Source organism: Dermacentor albipictus, chromosome 10 (genome assembly GCF_038994185.2).
Source record: "Dermacentor albipictus isolate Rhodes 1998 colony chromosome 10, USDA_Dalb.pri_finalv2, whole genome shotgun sequence".
Lineage (NCBI taxonomy): Eukaryota > Metazoa > Arthropoda > Arachnida > Ixodida > Ixodidae > Dermacentor > Dermacentor albipictus.
In genome coordinates this window covers 97,176,946-97,191,398 of record NC_091830.1, presented here as the reverse complement: position 1 = coordinate 97,191,398, position 14,453 = coordinate 97,176,946, and the positions used below count along the sequence as shown (strand labels likewise).

Here is a 14,453-nt window from a genome sequence, read left to right as displayed (position 1 = left end):
GCTTGTAGAAGCACTGGCGTCGGCACAACTCGCAGCGTCTGGAGCAGGGAATCTGTAGCAAAAAAGGCAGGCAAGTGCTCAGCGTTGCAATCGGTACGTCGTCGCCACTGCCAAGTGAATTGCCGCGGAGCAATCGTTTTTGTAGCTTTTGATGCTGTGACATTGCTGCCGATGCTGCAGTGGATTGGCTCAGCTGACAGTCGTGCCTCCAGGTACCAGGGATTCCTCGCCGCACCCGCCACGCCACGTGCACGCTTGTAGAAGCACTAGCGTCGGCACAACTTGCAGCCTCTGGAGCAGGGAATCTGTAGCAAAAAAGGCAGACAAGCGCTCAGCGTTGCGATAGGTACGTCGTCACCGCTGACCTCTAACCTAAAATTTTGCAAACACCGTAGTGATAGGTGAATCACTTTCCTCATTTAAAAATGTGAATGCGGTGTTCCCCGAGGCAGCGTCCTTGGTCCCCTTCGGTTTAACATTTTACATTAACGACACAACTAAGATAAGCTCGAAACCGACATTTGTTATTTATGCGGATGACACGACACTACTGTTCGGAAACCCCATCACTACGACACTTCACCTCGACATAAACGATTGCCTTGACAAATTGAAGTCTTGGAACAAGTTAAATTCATTAGAGATAAACGTTATCAAAACAAAGGCAATCCTGTTTTCACCCAAACAATCACGTGCTGTGCTAGAAGGTAATGTTCTCCTTGGTAATGACATTGTAGAAGTTGTTCACTTTGCTAAAGCTCTTGGTTGCCATTATCATAAAAAGATGTCCTGGGATCTGCATATCAATCACGTTATTACCCGTATTGCAAAGTCTGTTGGTATTTCAGCAGTGTTTCGATTCTTTTTACCGCAAGCTGCTAAGCTAAAAATTTACCATGCTCTATTCTTTTCTAATAATAATTACTGTGTCCTTGTCTGGGCGACAACTACAACAACGAACTCGAATTGCATATTTGTACTCCAAAAGAAAGCTCCTCGACATAGAGTCAATGCAGAATACCACGCTCGTACTAAACCACTTTTTTATTTATTTACTTATTTATTTATTTATTCATACTGCAGGCCAACATACTGGCCCATGCAGGAGGGGTAATACAGTTTACAAGGTAATAACAATGCAACAAAGATAATAAAAAATGTATATATAACCAGTGCATGAAAATGATGCATCCCATAGCCACGTTACATAGATCATAATGCTTCCCTTAGCACAGTAACTACAACAAAATAATCGCACATTTGAATTTATTTGTGGATCAAAACGCTGTGCCAACAACAATCGGACACTAAACATAACTAAATACTGGAAATTTCACATATGAAAACGAGAAAAATAGTGAAAAAATTTGTGTTTATGGTTGTGTTATTTTCTGTGAAAAATAGTTCTCCAACGCATTTGTGAAGTTCCCCGATTGAAGTACTTCAACAGGGAGAGAATTCCATTCCTTTATAGTACCCGGATGAAAACTATTCATGTGAGATTTAGTTTTAGCAAATAATGGCGTAAGGGAAAAGTTGTGTCTATGTCTTGTTTTTCGTGCATTAAGAGGCGTTACATATTGAGGTATTTGAAGCCCGTTTTTTCCATTTATGATGTTATGCAAAAACTGGAGACGACTAACTTTGCGCCCGTGTTATAGCGAAGTGATTTTATTCCTAAGCATTAGTAAGGACGGGGAATCCTCTCTTTTATATTTTCCAAAGATAAATCTAACGGCCTTCCTTTGTACACGTTCCAAATTCATGATGTCCTTTTTGGTATGAGGATCCCATACAAGCGCTGCGTATTCAAGCCTCGATCGCACGAATGTGTTATATGCTAAAATTCTTGTGTTTGCCGGTGCCTTTTTAAGTTTCCTTTTCAAGAACTATAATTTCCGCAAAGCAGCTGAACATGTAAGGGAAATATGGTCTGACCAGGAGAATCTGTTAGTGAATGTGACGCCTAAGTATTTGTATTGTTCAACTTCAGCTATTTTTGTGTCGTTTAGAACATAGGAAAACATACTACGTTCCTTTTTTCTTGTTACTCGCAGCAAGGCTGTTTTATGTACGTTTAATTCCATGCCCCAAAGTTTGCACCAATTGGAAATTGCCATGACCGATTTCTGCAAGCATGCGTGATCATTTCGTGAAGCGATTTTTTTAAATATGACGCAGTCATCCGCAAATAGATTGACATGCACATCATCGGGGATTGTGTCTATTACATCATTAATATAGATTAAAAATAAAAGCGGTCCTAATACGCTGCCTTGCGGTACGCCTGAAGTTACCTGACGGACACTGGAGGAACATTTATTAATTTCTACGAACTGCTGCCTGTGTCGGAGATAGGCTTGGATCCATGATATAATATTTAATGGAAGACCAATGCGCTCGAGCTTGTAGATTAATTTTCCGTGGGGTACCTTATTGAACGCTTTGCTAAAATCTAAAAAGAGCATGTTAACTTGTCCGGACGAGTCAAGTACTTCGGAGATTTCATGAACGACTGACACAAGCTGAGTTGAAGTCGATAATCCCTTTCTGAACCCATGCTGTAGTGGGGATAGGACATTGTGATCTGTCAAAAACTGACGAATAAAGCCTGCAATAATGTGCTCCAATAATTTGCTGCATGTGCTTGTAATAGAAACAGGACGATAATTTGACACTGTGAGGTGATCGCCCTTTTTATGAATTGGGACAACTCTTGCCTTGCGCCAATCTGATGGTATCTCTGCTAAGTGTAAGGATAATTTGAAAAAATCTGTTAAGAATACACATATCTGTTCCGCATACCTTCGTAAAAACGCATTCGGAAGATTGTCAGGGCCTGCAGATTTCCTAACGTTGATATTAAGGAGCATTTCCAAGACACCTTCTCGGGAAATCGTTATATCATGCAAGACAGATCTATTTGTATTGGACCGTTCGAAATCATGTAGGTCCGAGAATACACTGCCGAAGTAATCATTAAAATGCTCAGCAATTACGTGGGCGTCTTCAATACTTTTACCATTAAGGTTTATTTTATACTCTGCCTCTTTTGACTGACTTAAATAGCGCTAAAACTTTTGTGGAGCATTTGAAATGAAATCAGCAAGACCATGACTGAAGAATCTTTCTCGCGCAGCTTCCACTTTTCCCAGTAATTCATTTTTTAATAGTGTGACTTGCGAACTCCTTGTTTTTTTATGTTTTCGTTTCATTCTTTTCAGCTTCCGCCTAGTTTGAATGATATCTCTGTTGATCCAAGGGTTTGATGGATGCTTCTTGACCACATTCAATGGAATAAATCTTTCAATACAATAAGTAACAGTCTCCCTGAACCTTTGCCATGAAGCTCGACGTCATCCTGGACAATGTTAAGGTGCAGGTCTAAGTAATCAATAATCGATTCATCATGTGCTTTAGCATAGTCCCTAATCTGTGCGTCTTTTCGGGGTAGTCTGACATTTTTCAGAGTCATCGGTGACGAAAAAGAAATCAGTTTATGGTCGGAAATGACAGCCTCTATTTCGACGGTTCCTTCACCAAACACTTCGCTAAGGAATAAGAGGTCAAGAATATTCCCTCCCCGAGTACATACACTGACAACCTGCTGACGACTGAAAGTTAGCATGATATCAATGAGTAAGTCAGAGGAAAGACTGTGTCCATAACTCCAATTTTGCCATTCTATTTGTGGGAGATTAAAATCACCAATAATTATTAGGTTTTTTTCTCTATATTTGAAAAGGTGGTCATATAACTGTTGCATAAAGTGATCATCAGCATTTGGTGTCCGATACACGGAACATAATATGAATGGCACGCCCCAAACAGAGACACTCAAAAAAAAACTTTCATGATTGTCTATCTGATCTAATTTCCTTACAACACTATTCTTTGCAATAACTGCGACGCCACCACCTCGGGAGGACCTATCTTTTCTAAACAGCTGGTGGTATGGCGAAACGAGTTCATCGTCATGTACCCCGTCGTGCAACCAAGTTTCTGATATAACACACACATGAGGATCGTATACTAGTAAAATATCTTGCAGTTTCTCTATTTTGTTGTCTATACTTTGGGCATTTAGTGAAAGCAGCCGAAACTGCTTCGACTGTGACTGCTTGTAGGTGTGGTTTGGTCCCAATTCTGCGCTCTCTTTTTTCTTTGCAATGAGTTTCCGTGTGTGCTGTACGTCATCCCAAAAGAACAAGTCGTCATCAACGCGAATCTTATCATGAATAAGCCTAACTTTTCCTCCGTTGTCTTTTTCTTCCTTCGCACTGCTCCAGAGCAGACGGCGCTTGCGCAGCGTGTCTGCACAATAATCGTTTTGCAAAGATATGACTGTTCCCTTCAATTTGCGTGCGTTTTTCAAGAGCGCTTGTTTTTCAGAATAATCCTGTAAGAATGCAATGACTGGCCTTCGATTGGGTGCGTTCCCAAGTCTGTGAATTCGCCCCACAGATGTACAGTTTATTCCTAACTTATCTTGAAAGACATCCCGGACAAGCTTATTCCGCAGTACCGCTTCTGTTTCATTTGGATCCTCAGAAATGCCAAAAACTACCAAACTCGAACGGCGGCTGCGGTTTTCCAAATCAATAAGTTTTTCTTGTTGCGTTTTAAGTATTTCCTGTACTGCAGTCACAGTCACATTTACTTCTTCGTTCTCGTGGTTTTTTGCTTTTAATTCAATCATACTGCCTTCCAAGTTGTTTAAACGCTTTTCAAAACCATGTATCGCTTTCTCCGTTGACTCAAGGCGTTCTTTCAAAGAAGCAATGTCTTCTCTAATTGCCTGTTGGCCACTTATAATTGACTGGAACATTTCCTCGACGGTTGGACCGGGGTTCTCTTCTATATCGCCACATACTAAGAGCTTGCAAAAATTCAAACACTCATATGCAATACTCATACACACAAGTGGGCATGGCAGTACAATCAGAAATCTATCATCACTGCGTATTGTATTATTGTAACTAACCTGTACAAGAAGAACGAGACGCATAGTCAGCGATGTGCGCCTTGCGCTTTCGCCGTGCCCACTGGCAAGTCCATCGTTTGGTGCTGACTTTATAGGAGTTGAATCCGCTGACGTCAGGAACCCGTGACTTGTAATCGCTGCATCATCCATGTATGAAGGAACGCATGCAGCTTAACCGTCGATGTCGCATGTTGTCACTGTTGTACATGGCTTGACTGAAGGCGCAGTAAGGGAGCTGGCGGATGACAGGAATAAAGCCTGTACAAGAAGCACGAGACGCATAGTCAGCGATGTGCGCCTTGCGCTTTCGCCGTGCCCACTCGTTTTAGGACGCTATAACGTAAAACTATTCCAAACTGTTCTATTTCAATTCTGCTATCATCGCTCCACGATTGGTCAAAAACATTTTACGACCACCCCCACTTGACCTGTCTATCACGCGACGTCACGAAAACCGCGATACATCCCCATCTGATATCATGTGTACACACTGATTATGCATGATTTGACAAAAAAAACAGAAAAAAAGTTATTTCTGATTCGACCCCTTTTCGCCATTTGCCCTCGGCTATTGGTAAAATGTTTTCGGGCTGCACCAACTTTACCTGCCTGTCACGCGACGTCACAAAACCGCACAAACTCACCGCGTCAAAGTGACGTGTAGGCCATAAGGAGGCATAAATATGCCGAACAAAACTGAATTTTCTTCGGAATAGCAGCAGGCTGCCCCGTTCCGAAAGGAATAGAAGATGGCTGCCGCCGATCGCTCAGACGCTGGCTACTCGCACCTGCCGGAGAGCATGGGTGTATTTGCGTATAATAAAGCTTCTTGCGTGGCTGTGTAACGTTTTCGAGCACTTTCGGCTGTTTACCTCTTCATTCTGCCAACTCTTCGTTTTAGCGTCATTCCTGAGCTTCCGTTGGATGCCGCCGCGATTTCCGACCAGCCACCGCAAGCTAAGTAAGGGAAAGCCGACCAATCGTAGACGCCGGCACCACCCTCTTCATCCGGTTATCGAATTTCAGTGCAGTGGCTCGGCCCCATCGACTCCCTCTCCACTTGAGTGTTCTCCTCGCCTCTTGTCAGCCAATTAGATACGACAAGCCGCTCAGTGTAGGCAATGTTATTCGTTTTTCAAGCAAACAAAAGTGCCCTCCTATGAACGAGGAGAGCGTTTGATTGGTCTGTTCAGACAACCCTGCGGGTGACCGCCCGGTGCTTGCGCTGGTGGTTACGTGAATTTGACGTCAGGAGATTGGAATAGAAACATATTGGAATAGTTTTACGTTACAGGGCCCTTAATTTAGTTTCTGCTCGCAATATTTACTCGCATCATCTGGCGATAAGATATAAACGAAGCATCAATAATCCTGGAAATTTATTAGCTTCCCTTGCAGATCTGACAAATCGGACGCTGATACATCACGCTCGCAGCACGGAACCTTGTCAAATAGCATTTTCGAGGACATCCTATGGGAGAAAATGCTTCCCTGTTCTCTTCCTAGGCTAATAAATTATCTACGCAAACAGACACTAACGATAGACAATAGCAGTAGAGGAAGACTCCGCACATTTTCTGCACATGTTCGAATAGCATCTTCAAAAGGAAATGTAAAATTTACTTATATGCTGACAAGAATATGTTTTCTTCTCATGTGTACGCCTGTGTTATCTTGCATTATTTATTATGTTGCTCTGTGTACTTGATTCTATTGTTTGCTTCTCGATTTGTCACCTTTGCTGTGCCTTGTAAAAGGGGGCCCGAACCCTCGTCAAGTGGACTAGCTTTCACTTTTAGAGCGCAGCTCTTTGGCGTCCGTTCCTGGGTTTCGCGTCGGCGTTGTCGTGGGCCTCGTAACCAGCTCCGCCCCCCTTCGCTGGAGTGGGAGACGAAGGACGCGAGTCGCGAATGGCGGAGACCAATGAGAGCGGCCCCTTCAGTGACGTGCGCGCGCGATGCTGGTGTCATGCGGACCCTCCTTACGGCTCGATGCGCACTCGTGTCTGGTCTCAGCCGATCCGCTCGTTTCGTACTATCGTCTGCTCGCGCCACAGCTCTCGCCCGCGCCTGTTTGGTTCTGTTGGGTCGGTCTCGTTCGCGCTTGTTTTGGTTGTTATTGTGTGAGATTGTTTCTTAATCGATTGTATGCGCTATGCGAATTGTATAGTACTTTCTGGAAGCCATGCGGCACCAGCGATCACACTGGAACCTTTGACGAGTCATGTATAAACGCCGGCTCGCTTGATCCGCAGATCAGATTTTCGACCATTACCGACTCTGCTACATGTCTCTCTGAAATTCTTTGCTTCAAAATATCGCGAAATGGAAACACGTATAGAGCTGCGCTCAAATTTCGCATTAGGGAGTATCGTAATCGTCGGATAATTTTTTTTGTTCGGGCCTCCTTCTAAATTTTCTTGTTAAAAATAAACATAATTTGATTTAAAGTGCTTTTAAGTCCCGTTGTCGGCGACGTTAAAGTGACCTTGAGCGAAAAGCCAAAGCCTGTATCCGGGTACTGAAACGAGACTATCTTGGCAAGTTGTGCAAAGACGATATCATCCGGGCAACCAGTGTTAACTTTAAAAAATGCGATCTTTGGCCCCCAACACTTTGTACATGACCGCATTTCATACGCTAGGTAATGCCGAAAGAAGTTACAAAAAAAGATTGCTTCCAAGTTCTTCCTAATGCTTGTTTACAATATCACTCAAGCTGCAACTTTTAATAAGCCGACGTTTTTTGTCACTTGCAATAGCGACGTTGAAAAGGCGGAACAGGGCACCGTGAACTTCGTAGTCATAATTTGGCGCTGAGCGCTCCTTTGAGCGCCAGTGGTCCGTGAGTTCCACGACGCGTGTTTTGCGTTGCCTCGAGAATGGCACCGCGCTACGTGGCGCTTCCTTCAGGTGCTTCTACCCGCCGCGGTGGCTTACCGATTATCGCCCGATCAAAGCCCGGCCGCAGCGACCGCATTTCGATGAAGCCGAATGCAAACACTAGGTACCGCACCTTGGGGACACGTTAAAAATCCCTTGGTGGTGAAAATTACCATGGAGCCCCCACTACTGCGTGCCTGATAGTCAAATCATTGTTTTGACACGTAAAAGTCGATAATTTATTTCATTAACTTTCTAACTGATCAGTGCGCTGTGTCTCTATGGCATGTTTCGCTGCCTGGCATACGGCTTTCAGCCTGTTTTCCTCTCGGTTGGCAGCTTTCATATGGACCAGTGCACAGGATGGCGTGGTGCGATGTGGTGGGGTGTTCCGTGCCAAAGATGCAGTGCATCCATTATAACGCGACAGCGTTAAGGAGCTCGTGTCGCAGAAAAGCCGGTGTCGTCGGCGTTGACGTCGTCGGCGGTGGCCGTGAGCGATAAATCCCAGCAGGCACTTCATGAATAAAAAACAACTTGCAACATGGGCTGGGTGGGAATCAAACCAGGGTCTCCGGAGTGTGAGACGGCGACTCTACCACTCAGCCACGAGTTCGATGCTTCAAAGCGGTACAAAAGCGTCTCTAGTGAATGCGGTATTGCCTTAGAAACGAGCTGTTTCTAAGGCTAAGGCGTGCGTCGCTTGCTCAGGCGCACATTTCGTTGCCTCGCCGAACGCGGCGCTGCTCGACGCTCACCGCGTCCGATGCGGGGCGCGTAGTCGCTGCGCCGTAGCCCACTGTCTTACACCCCTTGGCGGGTCGACGGGACCCCTGTCGCGTTCCACTCTTGAAGGCGAAGCTTAAGCGTCCTCCAATTTTTTATATTGTGGCTAGGATCATATTTAACCAGTCTGCTCTGCCGGTTGCCAATTCAAGCTTGTATCTACTCTCGATTACGGCAGAGCGAGCAACTTGTTTCGACCCATGTTTGTCTGCACACGTGACGCACGCCTGTTTACTTAACTACCTTATATTTACTGCGGTTTATACTACCCCTAAACCCACAACCTTTATTTGCTATATCAATCTAACATTTTGCAATCGCATTGCTTCACCCTTATGTCGAAACTGTGAATTTCAAATAAATAAATAAAAATGGTTGTGGCTTAGCTAAGGTTAAGCCCAGGATGCGAAGCATACTAGCCTTTATTTTAGTTGTTGAACCACTGTTTAGCCTGGTGAACTCCTGTTGCTTGGCTATATTTGGTTCGGCTAGACGAAGAAACAACTCATTCGTTACTCTGTATCGCCTTCAAGAGTGGAACGCGACAGCGTTCCCGTCGAGCCGCCAAGGGGTGTAAGACAATGGGCTGCGGCGCAGCGGCTACGCGCCCCGCATTGGACGCGGTGAGCGTCGAGCAACGCAGCGTTCGGCGCGGCAATGAAATGTGCGCCTGAGCAAGCGACGCACGCCTGAGCCTACACAGCTCGTTTCTAAGGCAACACCGCATTCACTAGAGGCGCTTTTGTACCGCTTTGAAGCATCGTACTCGTGGCTCAGTGGTAGCGTCTCCGTCTCGCACTCCGGAGACCCTGGTTCGATTCCCACCCAGCCCATCTTGCAAGAGTTGAGCCAAAGCCACCTAGAAACAAGCGCAGCTGCTTATATACCGCCGCGACGCCGCGAGCGACGGCGCGAGTTGGAGCCCCGTTTCTCCTCTGTCGTGACGTCACGGTGTCACGTGGTATGGCATGGGGTCAAAGGTCATTGAAGGCGACACCGCGGCGCCTGGGGAGCTGGGTTGAGCTCTCGTAATATGCTTCGCATAAAATTCCTAGTACGCCTAAGAGCCTATGCGTTCAGAATGCGGGAAAAAAAGAATCTATGGACGTTTTCCTGAGCTAAACTGCGATGGGCAAAAGCCTTTCTATAACTGGATTGTTGCTGTTGCTGGAGCTCGTTCCGAAGGCGTTGCTGTCGCTTGCGTTCTGACTCTTTAGCCTTCATTCGAGGAAACTGGTTGAATCGCTGCCCTCGCATCCGTTCATTGGCTTTCGCCTTTGTTGTGTTGGGAGACTCTGGAAGACGATGTTCCTTTCGACTCGAATGTTGTCGCTGAGCCTGCCGCGAGTTGTGCTTTCGTTCGGCAGCGTGAGTGCGCTTGGTTGCTGGGGAAACGAGAGCGTGCTTCGGAGACTGGACTAGCGAGCAGCGTCGGCCGACGCCGTTTTGGATCGCGAGGGTAGCGCCATCTACTGGGCGCGTGCGCACTACGCGTGTCACTCCAATGTTCGGATCACGCCACGAGCACCTCCTAGGGGAGTGTGACGTGTTCTGCCAACGGACGCCGCCGTGACCACGAGCACGAGCCATTAAAGGCTTTCGCATTACGGCTTTGCTGAGCTTAACTGCAATAAACGGAAGCCTATCTATGACTGCCTCTGTTGCTGTTGTGTGAACTGTTCTGCGAACAGATGCCTCCGCGGCCGCAATCGTAGGATGCAATCACAGCTGTATGTCTGCAATTCTGTCGCCGATGTGTCCCCCTCCCCCCCGGCACATATCCGCGCTCTCCCACGCGCCCACTCCCATAGCGCTACTGGCATGGTGCCTGCTCTCCTTGCACCTCTCGCCGGTGGCACCTCCTCTCCTTGTTTCCTGCCCCCCATCGCATTTTCCTACGTCCACCACGGACTGCGCCCGGACACTCATGAACCACTATGGCCTCACGCCTAAATAATGTCCTATTGAACGTCGCTGAGCGGTCCTTCTAGTTTTGCTCTGCGAGTAACGTAACACAGCTGTACGTGTGGCCCGAACCAGCAAGCGCCAGGAGCCTATGGTGCCAGCTCTGCATCACATCGGCATCGTGCGCGACGAGCGACCAGCAGGGAAGCAGCAGGTGCCGCCAAGGCTCGCAGACTCGCGCAGCAGCTAAGCCCCAATCGGGGTGAGAGAGATATATATACGGACCGCGGACCGACTTCCGGTAATGAAGCCACGAGAACCCAACGCGCGCATCACCGGAATGGCTAGCCGACTAGAATTCGTCTCAACTCGCGACGTCGCGTCTCGGTATCTGTTCCCTAGAGGTGCGCCGGGGACTTGGTGTCGCGGCGATGCCGTCTGCTTTCACGCAGCAGCGTAACGTGGCGCCACAGGCAACGGATATTTAGGCGCCTTTTCCTGCTACAGACGCCAGCATTCTCGCTCAATGGGTTATTTCATGCATTCGCATAAAGAAATTTTACAACGGTCGGATTTGAGCTGAGTACACCATGCAAAAAAGCCTGATATTGTAAACGTAACGCCATGAACGCTTTCCGCCATCACGGCCTCGGCGTGACCGAGTGGACTAGTTCCACGAAGGATCACAGATAGAACGCGCAAGGCAGCGGGGAATAAAAAATGGCGATGGCCAAGAGAGCGCTAGGAGGAAAGCGGAGGAGAAGGGTGCAACGAAACAATGAAGCGGAAACCGGATTAGGAGGGTATTGCGAAAGCGTGAGAATAAAAGCCTAGTGCCGGTCAAGACCGGTTCTGCGGCGCCGATGGCTGCGATATGGCGCCAGAGTACATGTCTATACACCGATGACGCCAGCGATCCCATATATGGAAAAAAAGCACTGTATGAGCAGAGGTCTGTCTGCAGCGGCTGCTGTTAATCGTGCCTACACGTGGCCAACGCGCTGCCTTTCACGACCTCCCATTAGCGAGGCAACCACGCCACACATCGCTCCGTTTGCAAGCTGCCGTACAAGACAGATCGTCCGCGGCAGCCAATTTATCACCAAATGAAAACACACATACAGCTGCGATGAAATTTCGCACTCGGGAGTATAGTATTCGCCAGTGAATTTTTTCGTCTGCTCTTTCTTGTGATCTGGGTGGAAACGAGATGCCCCAAGCTGTATCAATGCAAGTTTTAAAAAAGGCTTCAAACGGTCATCATTAAAAGATTATCTCATTTATTCATGCTGATTTCTATTTGCTTGTAAATTGCGATGATTTCCTTCGGCTCTAGTAGTGATGCGCGCCTTAAAGAAAACAATACGTCTACAGCTTATCTCTATAAAAGGGGTGGGTGGATATTCAATGTTTCGAATAATAACCTAATATCACACACTAATTACTCATATTCGTATTAGAAAAGGAACTTAATATCCAATATTTTCCAATATTTCCCACAAGAAACTATCAAGGTCTTGTTACTGTTCACCGTCTGCTAAACAACGTATCGCAAATTATCAGAAATAAAACAACCTCAAAAGTTGTCGAACCAGCAGGAACAAAATCGGTAATTTCGGAGATGTTTTCGATTTCATGGAGAATCAAGCATGACAACGTGTGAATTTTACTGGTTGTCTCTCAGTTATTCTTTTGGCAGTCTAGTTCAGTAGAAGCTTCAACTTTTGCACCACGACCCGTCATGCTTAATTTGCAACAGGTCCTCCAGCCGTTTGGTTTTTTGGAGAATTTGGATCTTTCTTCGGTGGCCACTTATTTAGCATTATTGTAACATTTACCACACAGCACACATTCATTCTTAGGAAGAGTGTTTGCAACCAAGCTCTAAAGAGCTTGTGTGGCTTTTTACGGTATAGATATGTGTAAGGCCAAAGTTGGAAAGCCCAAAAGTTGGAAAGAAAAAATTGGAGGACGCTTAAGCTTCGCCTTCAAGAGTGCAACGCGATAGCGTTCCCGCCGACCCGCCAATGGGTGTAAGACAATGGGCTACAGGGTAGCCATCACTTACGAGGCGCCCCGCATCAGACGCGGTGAGCGTCGAGCCATATGGTCGAGCAACGCGGCGTTCGGCGCAGCAACGAAACGTGCGCCTGAGCAAGCGGAGCGAACCAAAGAACTCGGTTTCCCGGAGGGGGAAATGATGCACGCCAGCCAAACGCCATGATCGGCACGGGCAGAGAGATAGATAGTAATCTAAACCGGGAGCACGGCGAAGCGTCGTCAGGGGAGAGGGAGTCCCGCGACGCGCCTGGCAGCGGTCCCAATGCGCGCGCGGCGCGCCTCCTGTCGGGGCAGCGCCGTACATTGAGAGGAGGGGGTCTTCTGTGTTTGCCGCAAGATGGCTCTGCGTGTGCGGAAAGCGCAGAAGAAATTCAGCGGAAACGCACTTCGCAACTCGTGTAATTGTGACTTCTGTACGTTACATGTTCATAATTACCTATATACACCGCAGTATAACTTTCCCCGTCTCGTTTCGAAGGCAACACCGCATTCACTAGAGGCGCGTTTGCACCGCTCGGAAGCATCGAACTCGTGGCTGAGTGGTAGCGTCTCCGTCTCACACTCCAGAGACCCTGGTTCGATTCCCACCGGGCCGATCTTGGAAGTTGCTTTTTATTTATGAAGCGCCTGCCGTGATTTATCGCTCACGGTCAACGCCGCAAACGCCGACACCGACGCCGACGACACCGGCTTTTCTGCGACACGAGCTCCTTAACGCTATCGCGTTAAAAATTCTCATGGAGAAGCAGTAGCCTTCGGCGCCCCGATGCCGCGCGCGGGAATCTACTAATTTTCGCGCGCTGCCTCCTTCCACGTGGCGCCACTACGTGGCGAGAGCTGCGCGTTGACCTCAGATACAATAGTATACCCGGAAATGAGTACTGCGCCGCCACCATTTTGACCAAGAGGTTCAGTCCCCTGTAAGAGCCACGCCGCGTCAAATTTCTGAAAAAAAAGTTCACCTTTTCCACATGTATATACCGTATGTAGTTCCTTTACTGATAATTAGTGATCCTCTGTTCGAAACTCCACTATCGTACCCGAAAGCTACTTTTCGTTTTTTTTTGCACTAGTCAATACAGTCGTTGCACTTAATTACACCGAACTGAGTATTCGTCAGCATTTGACTTTTCGATATTCTATTCGATACTCGGTACTTACTGTTCGCACTGAATTCCCATTCAAAAGCGTTTACACTCGCCCACCTCTATTAATAACACATAATCATGTCACGACGGATGTGCTTCATTTAGGCGTGCACAGGGCACGAGTTCTCAAAAATGTTCATTTTCGTTTATTTATGATCGGTGTTTCGAAGGCTCCGTTTACGAGCTTGTTTACTTTTATATTTTTAGTATCAATTTAGCATGCGTGCAAAATGCGCGTCACTCTACGACCCAAATTATTATTTACGATGGTCAGAATAATTGCTTAGAAATCTGTTTAGGACGCTAATTATTCTTTTCGTGTTAGTAATCCTACCCCGGCGGTTGCGTTTTATTTTTATGCGCGTAGTGTGCATCTTTTCAAAATTTCGATTTTAGAACGAAGCTCTTTCTGCCTCTTCCTACGACTTTCCCATTGCTGTTGCTGATGCTGTTTTGCACGCCGGCTCGGGGACTGGTTCCCAGCGTGTATGTACGTGGAAAGAGTGTGGGAGAGAACAAAGGCGACGCGAGAAACTCGCTAGGACCTTTCCATCGCCTCGCGTGCGCACCATGCCCTGTACAGCTCCATGCGCACTGTCACATGTAATTATCTGTGGCCTCCCAAGAACCCATTCTAGAAACTCCAGCGTTTGTCCCTCTATTAAGGTGCAAGTCTTGAGGAGAGGTA

At 46.9% G+C, this 14,453-nt stretch overlaps 1 protein-coding gene across 3 annotated transcripts in view; it reads left to right on the top strand.

Moving 5' to 3' along the window:
- The first annotated feature begins 247 nt into the window (after positions 1-247).
- LOC135897286 (probable cytochrome P450 12a5, mitochondrial) overlaps positions 248-14,453 on the top strand; it is a 169,632-nt gene continuing 155,426 nt past the window's right edge. For 2 of the 3 annotated variants that reach the window (XM_070526742.1, XM_070526741.1), the window contains exon 1: positions 248-346. The gene's annotated coding sequence lies outside the window, so the exon portion shown is untranslated. The remainder of the gene's footprint in view (positions 347-14,453) is intronic. The other variant, XM_070526744.1, reaches the window with a different exon arrangement.